The 20,588-nt window shown below is 34.6% G+C and overlaps 1 pseudogene; it reads right to left on the bottom strand.

The window, feature by feature from the left end:
* Positions 1 to 7,595: 7,595 nt before the first annotated feature.
* LOC112478768 lies at positions 7,596 to 7,715 on the bottom strand (annotated as a pseudogene).
* Positions 7,716 to 20,588: the final 12,873 nt, after the last annotated feature.

Here is a 20,588-nt window from a genome sequence, read left to right as displayed (position 1 = left end):
AGATTATTAATACCTAGGCTCTAGATCTTCTTAACTATTAGGCTTTACTGAGAATGATTACTTAGGGGGAAGCTGAGGTATGTAGGGTATAAAACACTAAGATTTCTTTTATGTATATTAAATTAAACTAGAAAGTTTATATCTTTTGATTATTACACATGATTTATTTTGTGCTCATTTTCCTTATAGTTTTTAATCCTTTTTTATGTCAGGTATACTGAAATTATTCTACAAATTGCTGGAGTCCCCAACTCATTAGTTTTTTAGTGACTGGGCAATATACCTCGGCAAAATAGCCATTATTTAACATCACTGTTGCATTACAGTATTTTAGAGTATTTTTCTCTTTTTCTTTAACCCCTCTATTCTTATAATAGTGTTTGGATTTTGTTGGCTTTGTAATCTTCAAATAACAGATAAAGTGACTGAGGCTTTAGAATATTAAATCAAGCTTGTATGACAACTTTATGTATGAAAAGCTCCAAAGATGTAATCCTTCAGACTTCCATCGTGCTTTTCTTCCACATAGAAATCATATAAAGTTGGTTCCCAACAGGTCTTAGTTTTCTAGAGCCCCACTGGCAATGAGCTCAGTGTTATTTTTATAAAAACATTTTATATTTACATAATTGCAATCCAAGTAGAGGTGATGCTAATACGTAAGGACAAATATCTGCCCCCCAAAAATGTGTTCTGTCAATTGAGGTGAACTATTTGCTTTTGGCTTGAGTTTCGAGGGTGCCTCACAATCTAGTTTCTTCATATCCAAATACTGAGTCCTGAGGGTCTATTGAGACATTGATTTTGGAACACAGGAAAATTGCCAGAGTATTTTTCTTTTCTTTTCTTTTCTTTTCTTTTCTTTTCTTTTCTTTTCTTTTCTTTTCTTTTCTTTTCTTTTCTTTTTTTTGTTAACTATATTAAAATTCTATAATTTACCCCACAGTAAAGTAGTCCATAATTTTATATCTATAGCCATTACATCCTTCCCACAGATGTGCCATTCTACAGGCAAGTAACTAAGCTGTCATAGATCACTTTTTTTATTCATCTACTACTTCTGTGGTAGTATCTCTTTTAACTTCATTCATGCCATGACACACAAAGAAAGTGATGGTATTTGGAGAACATCTAGGGTTAACTTGTTGCTGAAGGTGATTGGCCTGAGAATTCTGGTTTCCCCAGGCTCCTTTAGCAACCCTGAGGACAGAAGGAATCATCATCTTGGCATACCTAAATGTATTTGCGACATATGATATATTTCAACACTCTGTTCTATGATATGCAATGTTGTGTTTTCCCCAAGTATACTTAGTTTCCACACCAAGTTGTGTAAGATTTTTACTAAAATATTTATGCTGAAACCTGGATTATAAAGAAGACAAATAACATTACAATTTCTTAAACTGTTTTAAAGTTTGCTGTTGACCACTCTCGTTACATAATTTTATTATTCTGGATGGAGATTATCTCTTAAGTGTCCCAGCAGTCAGTCTTCTTCCTCACCTAGGTTCTGAATTAGAAAGAAAAGAGAGGCCCATATTTATCAATAAGATGATTTACTCATCCTTCACTGGCAGGAGGTAGTAAGGCACTGAAAGAAGACCAAGAACTCAAAGAGTTTATGTGAGTAATCTCCCTATAAACATAGGACATGGCATGAATATGGAAGAAGCATTTACCCCAATACCATTACATGATTTTCCATCATTAATTGTGGAGAGCTGTGAAAAGTAAAACACTATATAACAACGGGAAAATAGGGCTTTATAAAGATCTCTTTAGAGAGCCTCTCAAAAAAAAGTGTCATTTCCCAAAAGAATACCTCAAACTGGAGTTTTTCCAACTAATGATTTAGAAAATTTATGTTTTACAAAATCTTTTAAAAAAATCAGATTCTTCTATTTTTGGTTGGCAGTTTTAAGCTTAGGAAACACAGATATTTCAGAAACAATATTGTAAGTAGATAAATATCAATTTCCTCATTGTTATGATAAATTCCAAAGAATCATTAGAACTTAAAATATATAAGCAGTAAATTTCAAAAGAGGATTGGATGAAATTTCAAGCATCCAGGAACATTTAGAATAATAAATAAATAAAATTATTTAGAATAATTTCCAGAAGGTCCACTTCAAGTAGAAAAGTCTGGAAAATTAAGAACTTAAATTGTATATGATATTAAATTCGTAGTTACAGAATAGTCATGGGGAGGTAAAGGATAGCATAAGGAATATAGTCAGTAATATTGTAATAAGTGGTGCCAGATGGGTACTAGATTTATTGGGGTGATCACTTTGTAAGTTATATAAATGTCTAATCACTATATGTACACATGAAACTAATATAATATTGTATGCCAACTGTAATTGAAAAAGCTACTAAATAAAAAAATTTATATGGTATTATGCCATTTATGTTAACTTAGAAATCTCTTCTAACTCAAGGTTGGGTTTCAACAAATGGTGTGTCCCTCCCTTCCTTTCTCCATGTTGATTAATAAATCATGCATAAGGTGAAATATTAGGTGGGAGTTCCGGGAGAAATGATGAAGTAGATTAACAGTGTGCTTGCCTCCTCCCATAACCACATTAAAATTACAACGAAATTGTAAAACGACCTAGAGAACCATCTCAAGACTAGCTGAATGTAACTCCTATAACTAAGGATATAAAGTAGACGCCCCATCAAGACTGGTAGGAGGGCCGGAGATGTGAAATATGTTGGCACTGTACCCATGTGTTGAGCATTGGGAGGGATATTTTGACTGCAAACATCCTCCAGGGGGAGTATGGGGTCCCAGCTCCATGCTGGGCTCCCTAGCCCAGGGTGCCAGTGCTGGGAAAAGGAGTCCCCACAATATCTGGCTATGAAAATCAGTGGAGATTTCATCCATGGAGATGAGACAGAAGGCTGCTGGAAACCCAGAGTTACTCTTAAAGGGCCTGCACACAGACTCACTCACTGACAGGCACTCAACCCTCGGCTTTAGTGGAGGGAGAGTGACTTGGGAGGTGCCAGAGACATACAGGAAAAGACTGAGGTGGGTGGCTTCAGGTCGAGGGCTGGAGGGACAGCTGTCATTGTCCTTGTGTTGAGTTCTCCTCCCTTCTAGCCTATAGAATGGTGCCATCTTGCCTGTGTTGAGCCTTCCCTCTGTACAGCCAAACCTAAAACTGTAATGGCCTAGTGATCTCTGCTCTCTCCACTTTGATGACTCCCTGGGACCCCGCTCTACCCAACTTGTGCACCACAGGAGACTCTTTCAGTAGCAAATAGTGGGCGCTGCCAGGAGCACTTCTGGTGGCGGGAAACCAGCCCTAACCTGTGCTGCAGTCTATATTGGACAACTCTTGGGGATCTGCAGGGCCAAGACAGGTGATGCTGGCCTCAATGTGCTCTGAGACATTTTTAAGGGGCCCTAGGTTCAGTACTGGCACCAAACTTGGATCTGCATTAACCTGGTGAATAACACCTGCCCCACCCTCGTGACTATCTGGGACGTAGACTCACCTAACTCACATACCGTCCAAGGTTATTTCAGCGGCTGAGCCTTATGGGCAGTCAGAAGGTGGCATCAGGCTTCAAGGTGCCTTGGGCATTTTGCTGAACTTTCCTAGGCATGGTACTGGTGGCAGCCAGCCTTGGTTCTCAGTGTGGCCTCTTCCATGAGCCTCCAGGGTCAGCACAAGCAGTGACCAACCTCAGCTTTATAGCTCCTATTAGATCCCTGGGCCAGCCACAGGTGGTGGCTGAACTTAGACTGCATGGGAGACTCTCCCAAGAGGCCCCAGAACCAGCTTCACACCACAAAAGAATACTACCCAGTTAGCCCCATACGTGGCACAACCAAAAGGTGGTTTTGGAAGCCACTAGATTACACTAGGGCAAATCTTGCTCCATGGTGCCAGCTCCCACACAGTAACACATATGCTGTGGTCATGACCAATCCTCATAGCCAGTCAAACTGAGAGCCAGTCCTACCAACTGATATGCCAACAGCAGTCAGAACTCAATTACAACAGAAGGGCACACACAACTCACACAAGGAACACTTCTGGAACACACAGTGCAGGTGATCAGGGAGACTGCACCACTGGGTCACACAGGGCACCTACTATATAAGGCCACTGGCCAAGACTGGGAGATGTAGCAGATGAACCTAATATATAGAAATGAACACAGGCAGCCAAAATGAGGAAAGAAAGAAACATGTCACAAATGAAAGAACTGGAGAAAAATCCAGAAAAAGAACTAAATGAAATAGAGGGAAGCAACCTACCAGATACAGAGTTCAAAACACTGGTTATAAGAATACTCAATGAACTTTGGGGAAGAATAAATAATTTCAGTGAGAACTTTAACAAAGAGATAATAAGCAATAAAAGAGACATAAAACCCATAAAAAAGAACCTGTCAGAAATGAAGAATACAACATCTAAAATGAACAATACACTAGAAGGAATCAACAGCAGATAAAATGAAGCAGATGACTGAATCACTGATTTGGAAGACAAGATAGCAGAAAACATTTATTTGGAACAACAACAATAACAAAAGGAATTTTAAAAAATAGGAATAGTTTAAGGGACCTCTGGGACAATTTCAAGTGTAACAACATTCACGTCATAGAATACCAGAAGATTAGAAAGAACAAGGGATCGAGAACCTATTTGTAGAAATAATGACTGAAAACTTTCCTAACTTGGCAAAGGAAATAGACATACAAATCCAGGAAGCACAGAGAGTCCCCAAAAAAGGTGAACTCAAAAAGACCCACACCAAGACACATCATAATTAAAATGGCAAACGTTAAAGACAAAGAATTCTAAAAGTAGCAAGATAAAGGCACTTAGTTACTAACAAGGGAGCTCTTATAAGAATGTCAGCTGACTTCTCAACAGAAACTTTGCAGGCCAGGGGGATTGGCACGAAATATTCAAAATGATGGAAATTAAGGACCTATAACCAAGACTACCAAGAAAAGCTGTTATTCAAAACTGAAAGAGAAATAGCTTCCCAGACAAGAAAAAACTAAAAGAATTTGTTACTACCAAGCCAGTATTAAAAGAAATGTTAAATGAAATTTTTTAAGAAAAGGAAAAAAAGAACATAAGTATGTATAACAAAATGGCAATAACTATGTACCTATCAATAATCACTCTAACTGTAAATGCTCCAATCAGAAGACATAGGATAGCTGAATGGATAAGAAAACTATATATACATATATATATATACATATACATATACATACATATATATATATGCTGTGTACAAGAGACCCACTTCAGATTGAAAGGGGAAGAATAGACGATCTCAGTGAGAATTCAACAAAGAGATAGTAAGCATAAAAAATAACATGGAAACCATAAAAATGAACCAGCCAGAAATGAAAGTAAAGGGATGGAAAAAGATATTTCATGCAAATAGAAATGAAAAAAAAATGCTGGGGAAGCAATACCTATAATCAGACTGGACTTTAAAACAAAAGCTATAATACGAGACAAGGACATTACATAATGATAAAGGGATCAATCTAACAAGAGGATATAACCCTAGTAAACATGTATGCACCCAACATAGCAAATATTGACCGACATAAAGGGAGAGAAGACAATATAACAGTCATAGTAGGTGAATTTAACACACCATTGACACCAATGGACAGATCTTTCAGACACAAAGTCAACAAGCAAATAAGATCTCGATGCACTAGACCAAATGAATTTAATAGATATTTTTATATAGATATTTTTATATAAATGTTTTTAGATTTCACCTCAAAGCTGCAGAATATACATTTTTTCAAGTGCACGTGGAACATTTTTCGAGATAGACCACATATTATGCCACAAAATAAGTCTTAATAAAATTAAGATTTAAATTATATCGAGCTTTTTCTTCGACATCAATGATATGAAACTAGAAATAATGACAAGAAGGAAACTGAAAGACAAGTATATGGAGGCTATAAATAACATGCTGTTAAATAATAAATAGGTTTAAAATGAGATCAATAAAAGATCTTGAGACAAATGAAAATAAAAACATTCTCAAATCTGTGGGATACGGTGACAACAGTTTTGAGAAGGAAATTTATAGCAATACAAGCCTATCTCAAGAAACAGGAACAATCTCAAATCAGCAATCTATGCTTATACCTACAGGAAGTAGAAAAAGAACTGTAAACAAAGCCTAAAGTGAGTAAAAGGAAGGAAATAAAGAAGATCAGAGAAGAAAGAAATGAAATAGAGTCTAAAGAAACAATACAGAAGATGAAACGAAAAGCTCGTCCTTTGAAAATAAAAACAAAATTGATAAACATTTAACCAGACTTTTTTTAAAAAGAGAGGATTCAAATAAAATCAGAAATGAAAGAGAAGTGACAACTGACATAATGGAAATACAAAAGATTATAAGAAAATACTATGAACAATTATATGTCAACAAATTGGGCAATCTGGAAGACATGGTTAAATTCCTAGAAACATACATTTTTTAAAGACCGAATTAAGAAAATCAGAAAATCTGAATGAATTGATCACTACTAATGAAATCGAATAATCATAAAAAGATTCCCAATAAACAAAAGGCCCGGACTGAATGGCTTCACAGGTGAGTTTTACCAAACATTCAAAGGAGAATTAATACCCATCGTTCTTAAATTCCAAATAATACAAGAGGAGTGAAGGCTCCCTAGCTCATTTTATGAGACCACCATTATCCTGATTTCAAAATCAGACAAAGGCATTACAAAAAAACATTATAGGCCAATATCCTTTATGAACACTGATGCAGAAATCTTCAACAAAATATTAGCAAATCAAATTCAGCAATATTTTAAAAAGATCATACACCTTGATCAAGTGGGATTTATTCCAGGGATGCAATTGGTTCAATATCTGCAAATCAATTAATGTGATATACTACATTAACAAATCAAATGATTAAAACCATATGATCATATCAATAGATGCAGAAAAAGTGACAAAATGCAGCATCTATTTATGATAAAAACTCTCAGCAAAGTGGAAATAGAGGGAACATACCTCAACATAATAAAGGCTGTATATGACAAACTCACAGCTGACATTATACTCAAAGGTGAAAAGCTAAAAGTGTTTCCCTTAAGATCAGGGGCCAGACAAGGAGGTCCACTTTCACCGCTTTTATTCAGCACAGTATTGGAAGTCCTAGCCATAGCAATCGGACAAGAAAAAGTAAAAGGCATCCAAATTGCAAAGAAAGAAGTAAAACTTATTAATTGTAGGTGAGATGACATGATACTATATATAGAAAACCCCAAAGATTCCACCAAATAAAAACTTAAAACTGATAAATGAATTTATTAAAGTGGCAAGATACAAAATTAATGTTCATAATTTTGCTTCACTTTTATACACCAATAATGAGTTTTCAGAAAGAGAAATTAAGAAAACAATCTCAGTTACAGTTTCATCAAAAAAATACCTAGGAATAATTTTTTTTAATTTTTTAAATTATTTTTCTTTTAGGCAAGGCAACCCTTGGTTGACCTCACAGATTGCAAGGACCTTGTCAGCTTACAGTCCCTTTTATTTACTTATTTTTTTCGCCTACAGCATCTGGTCTTCCTAGGTGGTCTCCCATCCACGTACTAACCAGGCCCGACCTTGCTTAGCTTCCAAGATCAGAATGTGATTGGGTTTGTTTAGGGTAGCATGGCCATAGACCCAGGAATAAATTTAACCAAGGAAGTAAAATACTTGGAAAATTTTAAGACATTGAGAAAGAAATTGAAGAAGATACAAATAAATGGAAACATATACCATGCTTATGAATAGGGCAAATTAAGATCATTAAAATATCTATACTACCCATAGCAATCTATAGATTTAATGCAATTTCCATCAAAATACCAATGACATTTTTTGTAGAACTAGCACAAATAATCATAAAATTTATATGGAACCATAAAACACCCCAAATAGGGTAATCTAGAGAAAGAACACAGTTGGAGGTATCATGCTACCTGATAGCAAACTATATACAATGCTATAGTAATTATGCCAGCATGGTACTGACATGAAAACAGACACCTAGATCAGTGGAACAGAATAGAGAGTCTGAAATAAACCCATGCCTATATGGTCATTAAATCTATAACAAAAAGGTCAAGAAAATACAATGGGGTAAAGGCAGTTTATTCAACAAATGGCATTGGGAAAATGAGAGATACAAGCCAAAAAATGAAACTGGACCATCTTCTTACTCCATATACATGAATAAACTCAAAATGGATTAAAGACTTAAATATTTTAAGAACTGAAACCATAATTCTCCTAGAAGAAAGTGTAGGCAGTAAGTTGTCTGACATTGCTCTTAGTTGATAATTTTTCTGATGTATCTCCTCACCAAGGGGGAAAAAAAGGAAAAAAAAAATGATGTAGTCGTAATTAATGGGACCACATTCAAATGAAAAAGCTTTTGCACAGCAAAGGAAACAATCAACAAAACAAAGACAATCTATTGAATGGCAGAAGATATTCACCAGTGATATATCTAATAAGGGATTAATAGCCATAATTTATAAAGAATATACAACTCAGTACCAAAAATCCCCCAAATACTCCAATTAAAAAGTGGGCAGAGGACCTGAATAGACATTTCTCCAAAGAGGGCATATATATGGCCAACAGACATATGAAAAGATGTTCACTTTTCATATTTAACTAGCAGATATAAGCGAATTAAAACCACAATGGCATATCACCACATACCTTTCGGAATGGCTATCATCAGTAAATCAAAAAACAGCAAATGTTGGCCAGAGGGTGGAGAAAAGGGAACCCTTATGCACTGGTGATGCGATTGCGAATTGGTGCAGACACTATGGAAAATAATATGAAAGCTCCTCAAAAAATTAAAAATAGAACTTCTTTTTGACCAATCAATTTCACATCTGGGTGTTTATTTGCAGAATTTCAACATACTATTTTGAAAAAAGAAATGCACCCCCATATTTACTGCAGCACTATTTACAGTACCCAAGATATGGAAGCAACCTAAGTGTCCATCAATATACAGTTGGTTAAAGATGTGTTATATATATGTAATGGAATATTACTTGACCATAAAAAATGAAATCTTACCATTTGTGACAACATTCATGGACCTAGAGAGTATTACACTAAGTGAAATAATTCAGACAAAGGAAGACAAAAGCATATGATATAACTCATATGTGGAATATACAAAAGGAAATAAGAGCAAGCAAAATCATAGATGTAGAAAACAAACCGATGGCTGCAAAATGCAAGGAGGGTTTGAGGACTAGGTGAAAAGGAGAAGTGATTAAGAAGTACAAATTAGCAGTCACAAAATAGTGATGGAGACATAAGGTACAGCTTGGGGAATATAGTCAATAATATTGTAATAACAATGTATGATGCCAGGTAGGTACTAGACATATTGGGAGGATTACTTCATAAATTACATAAATGACTGACCACTATGCTGAAACTAATATAAAATAATATTGAATGTCAGCTGTAATAGAAAAGTAAATAAAATAAAAATTATAATAAAATATGTTAGCCAAGTATTGCTATTATGAAAGGTGAAAGTAAATATAATTGTAAAATATCCTTGAGTACATAGCATTCTGAAAGAAAAATTAAAAATATTATTTTTGAAAAGCCCACTTCCAACTCTGATGTAGAAATCAAACCATGTTCCAAAATATCTCCCAAATTTTACCATTAAAATTATGTTTTCTAGTGTTACTTTAAAAGGCATTTATCATAGTAATACTAATAAGCACTATGAGTAAATTCTCTTAAGGTTTGTATTTCTTTCATAGTTTGCCTTTGCTTCCAAAAATAGAAGATTTAAATGAGTATATTGGCCCAAATAGATTAGGTGTGCCTTACCCTCTGCAAAAAACCGTATCGCACTACAGAAGATAACTTTGGTTGCATCTGGAGAAGATGAATGATTAACAGTGACTGTGTTCAATGTACAGAGGCTGTCAAAATGAAAAATATTACCTTTTAGCATTTTATAGTTTGCAAAACCCTATCACATATATTACCTTTTTGATTACTATAACAAACCTATCTTATATATGTATAAAGCTCAGAGGTTAAATAATTCGACCAAGAATAAACTAACAAGTGGCTTGTTTGTGACACAAATCCAAATCCTCAGATGCCATGTCCAGTGCCATTTTTTTTTTTTATAGCATTCCTCTTAAGGAGCAGATGTATTTTATGTAAATTTTGAGTATTCATTCAAGGAGAAGTTTTAAATCCAGCAGATTTTTGCTGGATTTAGGAACCTTTTCACTGTTAAGATTATTTAACTGTATAACTGGCTACTACAAGTAAATGATTAGAAATGGTTAGGCAGAGGCTAGAGACCATCTATTGAGCTTGATGTTGGGCTGGATGACCTTTAAAATCCTTTCTAGGTTCAAGATTCTATGACTTTGGTGATGATGATGCTGTTTCAGTTCAATGACAAATAACACATGACTATTGTTTTTCCTACCTGTCACACAGCAATGGCAGTCATTATCATTTTTCCTTACATGCCAAATTTATATCATAGTGTCATATTAGCAATTAGCATTCTCAAAGTTTACCTTTATAATGTTTGAATTTATTGCAAATATGCTGCCAAAATTTCATTTTCAAGATGTGAAAATAAAATTTCTTTGATGAATGATACACCCTAAAACAATATCTCTGATTCCTTCCCCTTTTTCTTTCAGGCTTCATCAGTCATGCCCTCCTAAATCTACCATTACCTATACTTATTAATAGAGTGACTCATTCATTTATCCATCACTCATTCTATAAACATTCATTGAACCTATAATGGAGTACTTTTTTAAGCTAAGAAAATACAAGATGAAATTTAGAATATCTTTTTTAAAAAAAATAAAATTATTGGAGTGATATTTGTTAATAATATTATTGGTTTCAACTGTACGATTCTATTATACATCATGTATATGTTGTATGGTGTGCCTATGACCCAAAGTGTCTCTTTCCAACACTCTCGTTTACCTTCTTCAACTTTTCCACAACCCGCTTCCCCTCTGGTAACCACCATACTGTTGTTTGTGTCTGAGTTCGTTTATTTCATTTGTTTATTGCTTTCTGTTTTATATCTGAGGTATGAGTGAAATCATACAATTCTTGTCCTTTTCCATTTGACTTATTTCTCTTAGCATGATACTCTCAAGATCTATTCTAGTTGTTGCAAGTGGAGGCATTTCATCCTTTACTATGGCTGAATTGTATTCATTGTATATATGTACCACATCTTCTTTCTCAGTCATCCATCAAAGGACACTTAGGTTGTTTTCATATCTTGGCTTTCATGAATAATGCTGCAGTAAACACAGGGGTACATATATCTTTATAAATAAATGTCTTCTAAATTTTCACCTGGATATACAGAAGAGAGATTGCTGGGTCCTATTGTAGCTCTATTCTTAATTTTTTGAAGAACCTCCATAGTGTCATCCATTGTGGTCATACCAGTTTATATTTCCATCGGCAGTATGAGGGTTCCTTTTTCTCCACATCCTCTCTAACACTTATTATTTCTTGTCTTATTGACAGTAGCCATTCTAACAGATGTAAGGTGCTATCTCATTGTGGTTGTCATTCGCATTTCTCTTAATGCTTATGAAGTTGAGAATCTTTTCATATATATCTGTTGGCCATTTGTATTTCTTCTTGGGAATAGTGTTCAGGTCTTCTGCCCATTTTTTTAATTGGCTTGTTTGGTGTTGAGTTGTATGAGTTCTTTATGTATTTTAAATATTAGCCGCTTACCAGAAGTATTGTTTGCAAATAGCTTCTCCTATTTGGTTTGTTGCCTTTTTGTTTCATTGACGGTTTCTTTTGCTATGCAGAAGCATTTTTGTTTGATATAGTCCCACTCATTTACTTTTGCTTGTACTTCCCTTTCCTTTGGAGTCAAGTTCATAAAATCCTCTCTGAGACCAAGGTCCTTAAGTATAGTACCTATGGTTTCTTTTATGTTTTATTATTTCAGGGCTTGTACTTAGGTCGTTGATCCATTTTGAGTTAATTTTCGTGTATGATGTCAAATAGCAGTTTACTTTCATTCTTTTGCATGCAATTTTCCCAGCACCATTTATAGAAAAGCTTTGTTTTGTCCATTGCATGTTTGTAGCTCCTTTGTGAAAAATTAGTTGCCTGTATACAAGTAGGTTTATTTCTGGTCTCTCAGTTCTGTTCCGTTAGTCTCTGTGTCTGTTTTTCCATCAGCACCATATAGTTTTGATTATTGTTGCTATGGAGTATAATTTGAAGCCAGGGAGTGTGATACCACCAGCATGCCCTTTTTTTCTCAGAATTGCTTTGGCTATTTGAGATCTTTTGTAATTCCATACAAATTTGGTGATTTTTATTCTTTTTCCTTGAAAAAAATGCCATTGAGATTTTGATGGGAATTGCATTAAATCTTTATGTTGCTGTAGGTAATATGGCCATTTTAACTATATTGATCCTTTCAATTGATGAACATGGAGGATTGTTCCATTTCTTTGTGACTTCAAGTTTTTTAAACAATGTCTTGTAGTTTTCAGTTTATAGATCCTTCGATCCTTTATGTTTATTTCTAGTATTCGTTTTGTTGCAATTTCAAATGGAATTGTTTTATTTCTTTCCTTCATATCCAAAGGATAACTTGGCTGGATATCATTCTTAGATGATTAGTTCTCTCATTCAATAATTTGAATATTTGATTCTGTTCTTTCCTAGCTTGTAAGATTTCTGTTGAAAAATTGGTTGATATTCTAACGGGTGTCCTTAATAGGTTACCATCGTCTTTTTCCTTTTGTGCTGAGACTTTTTTTCTTTGTTGTACTTTTTGAAAGTTTAATTAAAATGTACCATGAGAAGGCCTTTTTGGATTGAGATAAATATGTGTTCTGTTAACTTCCTGGATTGGAGAATACATTTTTATAGATTTTTAAAAATTCTTGATGATTCTTTGTTTGAATAGGCTCCCTGTTCCCTTCTCCCTCTCTTCAACTACTGGTATACTCATTGTCTTTACATTGTTCTTTCTACGGAGTCAGATTATTCATGTAGAGTTCTTTAATTTTTTTAAATCTTGATTTTCTTTTTCTAGCTGAGTCATTTCTAGGTTTCCATCTTCAAGATCACTAATTCTTCCATCTGATTTGCTCTATTTCCTAAGCTCACTGATTCATTCTTCATATCATTTGTTGTGTTCTTCAGCTTCAGAATTTTTGTTTGTTTTTTTTTTTTTTTTTTTTTTTGGAGTTTCTTTTTGGTGAAGTACTCCTTTTGGTTGTTGATTTTATTTCTGAGCTCATTGAGTTGCTTTTCTTAGTTTTCTTGTATCTCATTTTTTTTTCAGAACTGAAATCTTGAATTCTCTGTCATTTAAATCACAGTGTTCTGTGTCTTTAAGTTTATTTTCTTGAGATTTTTCATGTCCTTTCCGAATTTTCTTCTTGCCTTGGTTATTCATTGTGCTTATTGGAATATTTCTCTTCCTGGGCATATGTCGGAATATAAACTACTTCCTCCTCCTCCTCTTCTTCTTCTTCTCTTTCTTTTTCCTCTCTCCCTTTCCTTCTCTCCCCTTCCTGTCCTCCTTCTTTTTATAAGTATTTGACCCTTCGGTTTGTAGGAGGTTGGTATATAGAGGTCTTTCTTTTGTTTTCCAGTAGGTGGTGCTGAAGTGCAGTTTTTATTTTCTCTTACCTGCGCTGCTGGGGCTTCAGAGACCTTTGTGGGGCAGTGTTGCCTCAGTTGTGGAAAACACTCTGTATTCCCCTTTATGCCCCAGTTATCTTGGTTTCAGGTCACCACTCCTGTGGATTGGAAGTGGCAGGCTATTGGTCTCCTGTGTGTTCCCAGCACCATATTCCTACTGCCAGAAGCTGTAAGCACAGTTACTCTTGTTGTTCCATCTGCCTCTACCAGGCTGTGCTGCAATAGGTGGGGGAGATTTTGTGGGAGAGATTTTGTGGGGGTGTGGTTGGAGCGAGTGAGTTCCTGTATCCTCAGCTCTGTTCTCTCCAGTGGGTTTAGTTGCAATGAATATAGACCACTTAGGCTGGAAAATATTTTTTCAGTCCTTTCATGATTTGCTGAGTGAGGAGTTTACTGCTGGGAAGGCCACAGGAGACGTAGTGGTCAGATTCCTGCTTCTGTGGAACCCTTTGTTAATTTCCTGGGCTATAGAATGTTGCAACCCTTTGTATTGCTACTCTGCCTTGACCATGGGCTCAGCCTCAGTGTGTGCCAGCTTCCCAGAGCCAATCAGTATTTTTGCTCCTTCAGTTTGCCTAGTGCGGTTTGCACTCCAGCCCCCAGCCCTTCTCTGCTATCTTCGACTCTTGGTCCATGGCAAGAGCTGGAGTACACATGGCTTTTGTTTCTGTCCTTCACCCTTCCAGTCTTTGCTGTTTGCTCAGATTTGCCCACCTTTAGATGTTTCAGTGTGCAGATCTCTGTCATGTTTTTGTGTTGAGAGGGTATCTTTTGAATTATAGCTGTCCAACTTGCTGTAGCTTCAAGGGAAGAGACCTGGAAGGCCTCTCTCATTGCCATGCTACTTATGTCATTCTTTCCGAGATTTCGAATCTTACTAGCTATCAGGGTGGTAATTCAGGAAAATCCATTCATGTCGATTTGACACGTATTTATTTGTTAAGCAACTAACAGTAGGGTTATTTAATATCTAGTTCAGATCTGCCATTAAAAATGCCTAGTTATTTTCTGAATCCAAACTGGCTAAGTCTAAGAGGTACAAAGTTTACTTTATCTTACCCTTTGGCTATAAAGTAAATGAACCTTATTACTCCATAGAAGCTATCCAGTGTCGGATGTAAACACATACAAAGACAGGAACACATACACCTATAAAGGGTGACGTCTGCTACTATAAAATACTTTATTCTTAATCCAAGAAAAGTCAAGCCTCATGTCAAAAGTTTTTAATGTTTTTGTTTTTTGCAGCCAACTTATGGTTGTGATTGATGAACGAATGAGTTTTGTTCAATATAAATGTTGGTTGACGGTGTGTTTATGTTGAGAGAAAAGATGCAAGTAAAGATATGTGTGGAACTTAACTAATTCATCATTTGTGTGAGTGACTTCTTTTTTGAACCAGATTATAGTTTTTGAATATTGGAAGGATATTTCCTCAGGTTTTTTTTGTGTCATTCGCAAAAAAGATGTTGGCCTAACCATAGGGCAATTCACAACATGACAACTGACTTCCATAAGAATGAGCATGTGAAAGAGTTATTTTGAAACCTAATCTTAAAAAGGACACCATATCATTTTACCATATTTTGTTCATTAGAAGCAAGGCGCTAGGTCCACCCCACACTCCAGAGGAAAGAGATTGCATGAGATAGAGAAATCAGGGGTGGGGATCGTTGAGGGCTGTCTTAAAGGCTGCCACCACAAGCATAAACCCTAGCAGACCACATTCCTTGGTGTATTTCTTATCTTGTTGAAAGAAATGGGAATCTACTATATGTAACAAAGTCAAAAACCTGAAAGTTATTTTCAATTTTCCATGTTTTAGTCAATCATGAAGTGAAATGAACACTGATTTATTAACATCTATGAAATATGTCCCATTTGTTTCATCTCCATTGTTACAGTCCTAGTTCAGATTTTTCATTCTTTCTTGTTTGGATTACTTTTTATTCATCCTTATGCCTCTACTTTCTTCAATTTGTCTTTCCATGAAATTAATATTTGATACCAATTGTTTCTCAGTTCCACCCCCTACTCTTGGCTTTTATACAGCTTGTGGTACTGCATCATTGGATTCCTAGTGCTGAACACAGTGTCAGGGTGCATATGCACATTTTTGACTAGATGATTAGGCAGTAGAGGCAGAATGGGAGTCAGTATGAAATACTCCTTAAATATCCTTATGCCCCTAAATCTTTTTTATATTTTTCATAGAATATTAGATGTTTCTTCCCTTGGGAAAAATATTAAATCTATCTTTTTTTTTTTTTTCCTAGTAATAGAAGGCTTCTTCTACTTTTCTTTCTGAGTTCCAGTATCTTACTTTCTACTTTTTGAATATTGGTCTTGACTTCTTACTTTCTCCTTGTAACACCGCCATCATCTGACATATTAGATAATTGCCAAATGTAAAATAAGTGATTATTAACATAAGTTTTTCATTAAAAATGAATAAAAAAGTACTACGTAGTTTTTCTATGAAAATAAACTAAAATTGTCTTCTGAAAGGTACAGTAAATTCAAATCTTATTTTCTTTACAAAACAGTGCTTTCCAGCAAACATTTACTATTTGCTAAGGTTAGAGTAACATCAGCAGCACTAGCCATTTAACTACCACCAAGAATTTGTTATTATTACTAATTCCCACTATGCTTTCAACACTTTTTTAGTTAGCTAACAAATTGCATTCATCAAAGTAATGTAAAAATAAATTGTTTCCATTTTTTAATCAAATAAAACTAAATGTCAGCTGGAGTTTCTTAAGCTAAGAAGTGAGACCTTTGACTTACCTGCTTTAATGAGTATGTGTTAAAAATAAATTAAAAATAAAACAGCAAAATCATGGACAATATTGACTTAATTTTAGTACCTTTCTTTCAAATGAAAAAATAATAATTTCCTTTGAATCTTTTGAAATACTAAGGATATAGTAAACTTTTAATGGTGAAACAGTGCAAGGAACTCTGGTTTGAGGACTCTTGGCGTATACTCTATAAAGACTGTCATCAGAAGCATTTTTAAATTGAAAAGATTGAGGAATTACTTGAGCACCATTTAATATGCAATTAGATTTTCTAACAGGTACTAATTTTTAAAAATTAAATTGCAACAAGTTTGAGTACTTATATTACGTTTCCATTCTCCACTGATAAGCTTTAAATAAATAACTCTTACTGGTTTCTATGTATACCGTCATTAAAATGTTGGGGAAGCACTACCTTTAGTATCCATTTTTCCTTTTCAAGAAGCAATCACTATAACCATTTTCTTGGTATTTTTCTAGAAATAGTTGATGTATATGTAAACATATATATCTCTATGTTATTTTTCACAGATGGTAATATAAACATATGCACTTATGTATTTTGCTTTTGGAAATTGTTCCCTTTGGTACATATAGTGTCACTCTATTGTTTTTTGTTGTTGTTCTCTTTGTTTACTTTTGCTTCATGGTGTTGTTTATTCAATAGAGATATTATTTTTATTCACAAATGGTAAATTTTTGAGAAGTTTTGTTAATATCTTTAAAACAGTTGTGTATTCTTTATATGATGTCTACTTAAAAACAACTTTTTAAACTTCTTAAAATTGCAGTGATTTGTGTCACTGGTGGTCACTTTACCCCATTGAGGTTTTCCAAGATATCAATTTTCTCTCCTTGGCTGAACTATTGTGTTTCTAGCTAGGCTTTTATTGTACAAGAGGAATGTTTTTGATCAGATTGTATTTACATGACAGCCTGGAATTGTGGCATTCCGTCAAGTATGTCTTACACATTTAAAATAGTGTCTAAATATTTATTCACATGATGGATTACTGTGACTTAGAAAAAGCAGTTACAACCTATTGAGTAAATAATTTTAGTTTTCAAAAAATTGGAAAGGCTTTGAAGGGGTCATAATAGTATCTCAGTTGTTAGAAACAGCCACTGAACACCACACCCTTGCTTTTCCCTCTACGTTTTTCTTATGTGTTTAAACAAGACAAAACAGGAAAAAAACAAAGGAAAATTTTAAACTAGTTGCCTGCAGGTATGGATTTCTTTCTTCCTTCTCAAGATTGGATACCATCTCCCTATCATGAAAAACAAATCGGCAAACAAAATCACATTCAAACAAATAAAATCATACTGTTGTAGCAAAAATTTAAGGTTACTGGAGGCTAAAACAAAATTTCAAAATATACAGTTGAAATTGCAAAAACATTTAAAATAAATGGACGTATTTCACTAAAATTTAAAAGGCTAATTTTTGTAATTTCTGTTTGATTTAAATTTGAGTTTTGTGAAACTTCTGTTTAAGAAGTAGCTTATCGTTTTTAAGTCATCTCAAAAATTGGGCACTTCATGCTGTTTCTGTTCTTTCAAAAAGGAGACAAGATTTTGGTCTTAATAATTTAAATGTATGAGTGTGTGTATGTGTGTGTGTGTGTGTGTGTATTTTCTTTTTTCAATCATCTGGCACCAAGTTCTTTTATTTATAATTCAAAGATTGTTTGACCCTTACAAATCTTTTGTATTTGGGATTAGTTTATTTCTAAAGAAAGTGAGGAAAATAGTTTGCATTTTTTCATTCAATGCTAAGTTTATCTAGACATCTTAGGTTTGTGATTGTAACATCTTTTGACAAACAAATTAGACCTAGAAAGAGCATCCGACTTGGAGCTTGGGGCATATGGTGCTACCTTCTGCAAATATAATTCAAAAACAAATCTTTCTCTTCAGTAAGGGGTCATGTTGAGACTCGAGTTCTTTACTTCAGTGTTCAAGAAAAAGAGTAGCTCTTGTCTTAAAGAAAATTGTAATCTCAGTAGAAAAATATACTGGTCTAAACTGAAGCTAAAATTAAGAGAGATTAAAAAACCCATGAACACAATTTAATTATTTTTAAGATCTAAAAATAAAACTTGAATGTAAAGATAGTTAAAGAAAACAATTAGGATCACATAAATCCAATAAAATAGTTATTTTAGTTATCCTGGCAAATAAAATTACTAATCTTATGAAAACTTTGCTTTACAAAATAACACTATCAGTTAAAGTTAGTATCCGGTATCTTACAGTATGTCAGCATGGTGAAAAGAATTGTTCTGAAATAGCCAATTAAACACTATTTTGCATGTCAGCATTCCTATTTTAGTTATCTTATATAGGGCTGATAGGTAAAATAGCTCAATATATACACATCTTGGGATTTCAACATATGTATAAAGATGAGGAAAGGTCTATCGATCAGTTGTTAATTCCTTGTCATTTTGAACACACAATTCTACAGATGGCAGAGTTTTGACTGCCCATCAAAGTACTGATACCTTTGAGACAGCTGTTGCAGATAAATCTCTTTTTCATGTTTTGGGTCAAGAGTAGTCAAACCTGTTCCAGCATCTGCTTCTGCATATGCAAATCTGTTGTTTTGTCATTTCATTAAACAAGAAGCAATAACAGTCTCTCGTGGTTATAAATAAGTCTGGAACATTGCCTACATGAAATGAAATCCAGCAAAAAGACAACTGTGATTTCTGTTGTGTAGTTATGGGAGGTTGCTTCTGTTTGGGGCTTTGTTTCTGGAAGACTGCCTGTGATTCTGAGGGAGGATAGAGAGGCAAGTTTATGTTTGGAGGCAAGAACAGGGAAGGTGTTTGCTGTCATTGACTGTAGGGTAGTTGTGAAGTTTGACATGCCCAGAAGCTACCGAATGCCATGTGGGGCCCCCATACACTGAATAACTCAGTTTTCATCATCTGGTGAGCCTGCAGCAGGATTTCCAGGCACCGGAGTCCACAACATGTCTACTTTGGTTTGGAGCTGATTGATCCATAGAACGGAATGTGCTTGTGGGATCTTCTCTTACTATAGAAGGACATAAATGATTGAAATGTTTTCTTTGGGAAAAAAATATCATTTGTTTATAGATCTTACTGCTTATGTGAAAGAAACTGCCAAATAGTAATGCAAGCTGAGTTTGCTGGAAACTTTCGCTAATATTTGTGAATTATAGACTTGTTCAACTTAGTGGGAAAACAATTCCTGGGGGTACAGTAGAAGGTAGAAGGAAATTCTTTCCTTATTTACTGTATCTCCTAAAAAGGATAGTGACATATAATAAAAATGGCACCTCATGATTTGCAGAATGGCTAAAGATTTTACCCTGTTTTTCCATAGATTGCTGTGAGGGAAAAAAGGGAAATACTAGAATCGATAAACAAATGTTTTATACTGTCATTTTAGATTATATTATTTTACTATGAAGTTGTTCCTAATTTTCCTTTTCGAAAAATAGTGCAAAATGCATATGATATAGAAAGTAATGTTACAAATGTGTTAGTTGTGTTAATTTTGTTGAAGTATATTTATTTTGACATCAATTTACAATAAGCAGGAATTCAAAGTATTATTTTCTAGCTTTGAGGGGAAATTAAAAAATATTCTCTGACCTTTTAACCTTGTCAAATGATTTCCCTGCTCTTGACACAGTGCATTATATTTGCAAAGGTTGGAAGTTAACTCTTCAAGGTACTAGACATCATTTTTATTGGGATATTAATTCTCAGAGGTGCTAATCTCATCAAGATTTGTGGGCATTTTCTTTCAGAGGCCATTCTGATTTGTAGCTCTTTCTTTTCACAGCAGTATTAAATACCAAACCTTCTCTGATATGGAAGTTCATTAGAGATATGTCTTTGATGGCAGCACTTTCCTGGCTTCAGTTTCAAATACCTTGATGTAAAGCTTAAGAAGCCATTGTGTTGTAAGCCCTTCTTGATGTGCCTTATTTAGATCTGCATAGTAAATCAAGGAAAGTAAATAACGAGGCAGC

Source organism: Pteropus alecto, unplaced genomic scaffold, assembly GCF_000325575.1.
Source record: "Pteropus alecto unplaced genomic scaffold, ASM32557v1 scaffold22, whole genome shotgun sequence".
NCBI lineage: Eukaryota > Metazoa > Chordata > Mammalia > Chiroptera > Pteropodidae > Pteropus > Pteropus alecto.
This window is presented reverse-complemented; position numbering and strand designations above follow the sequence as displayed.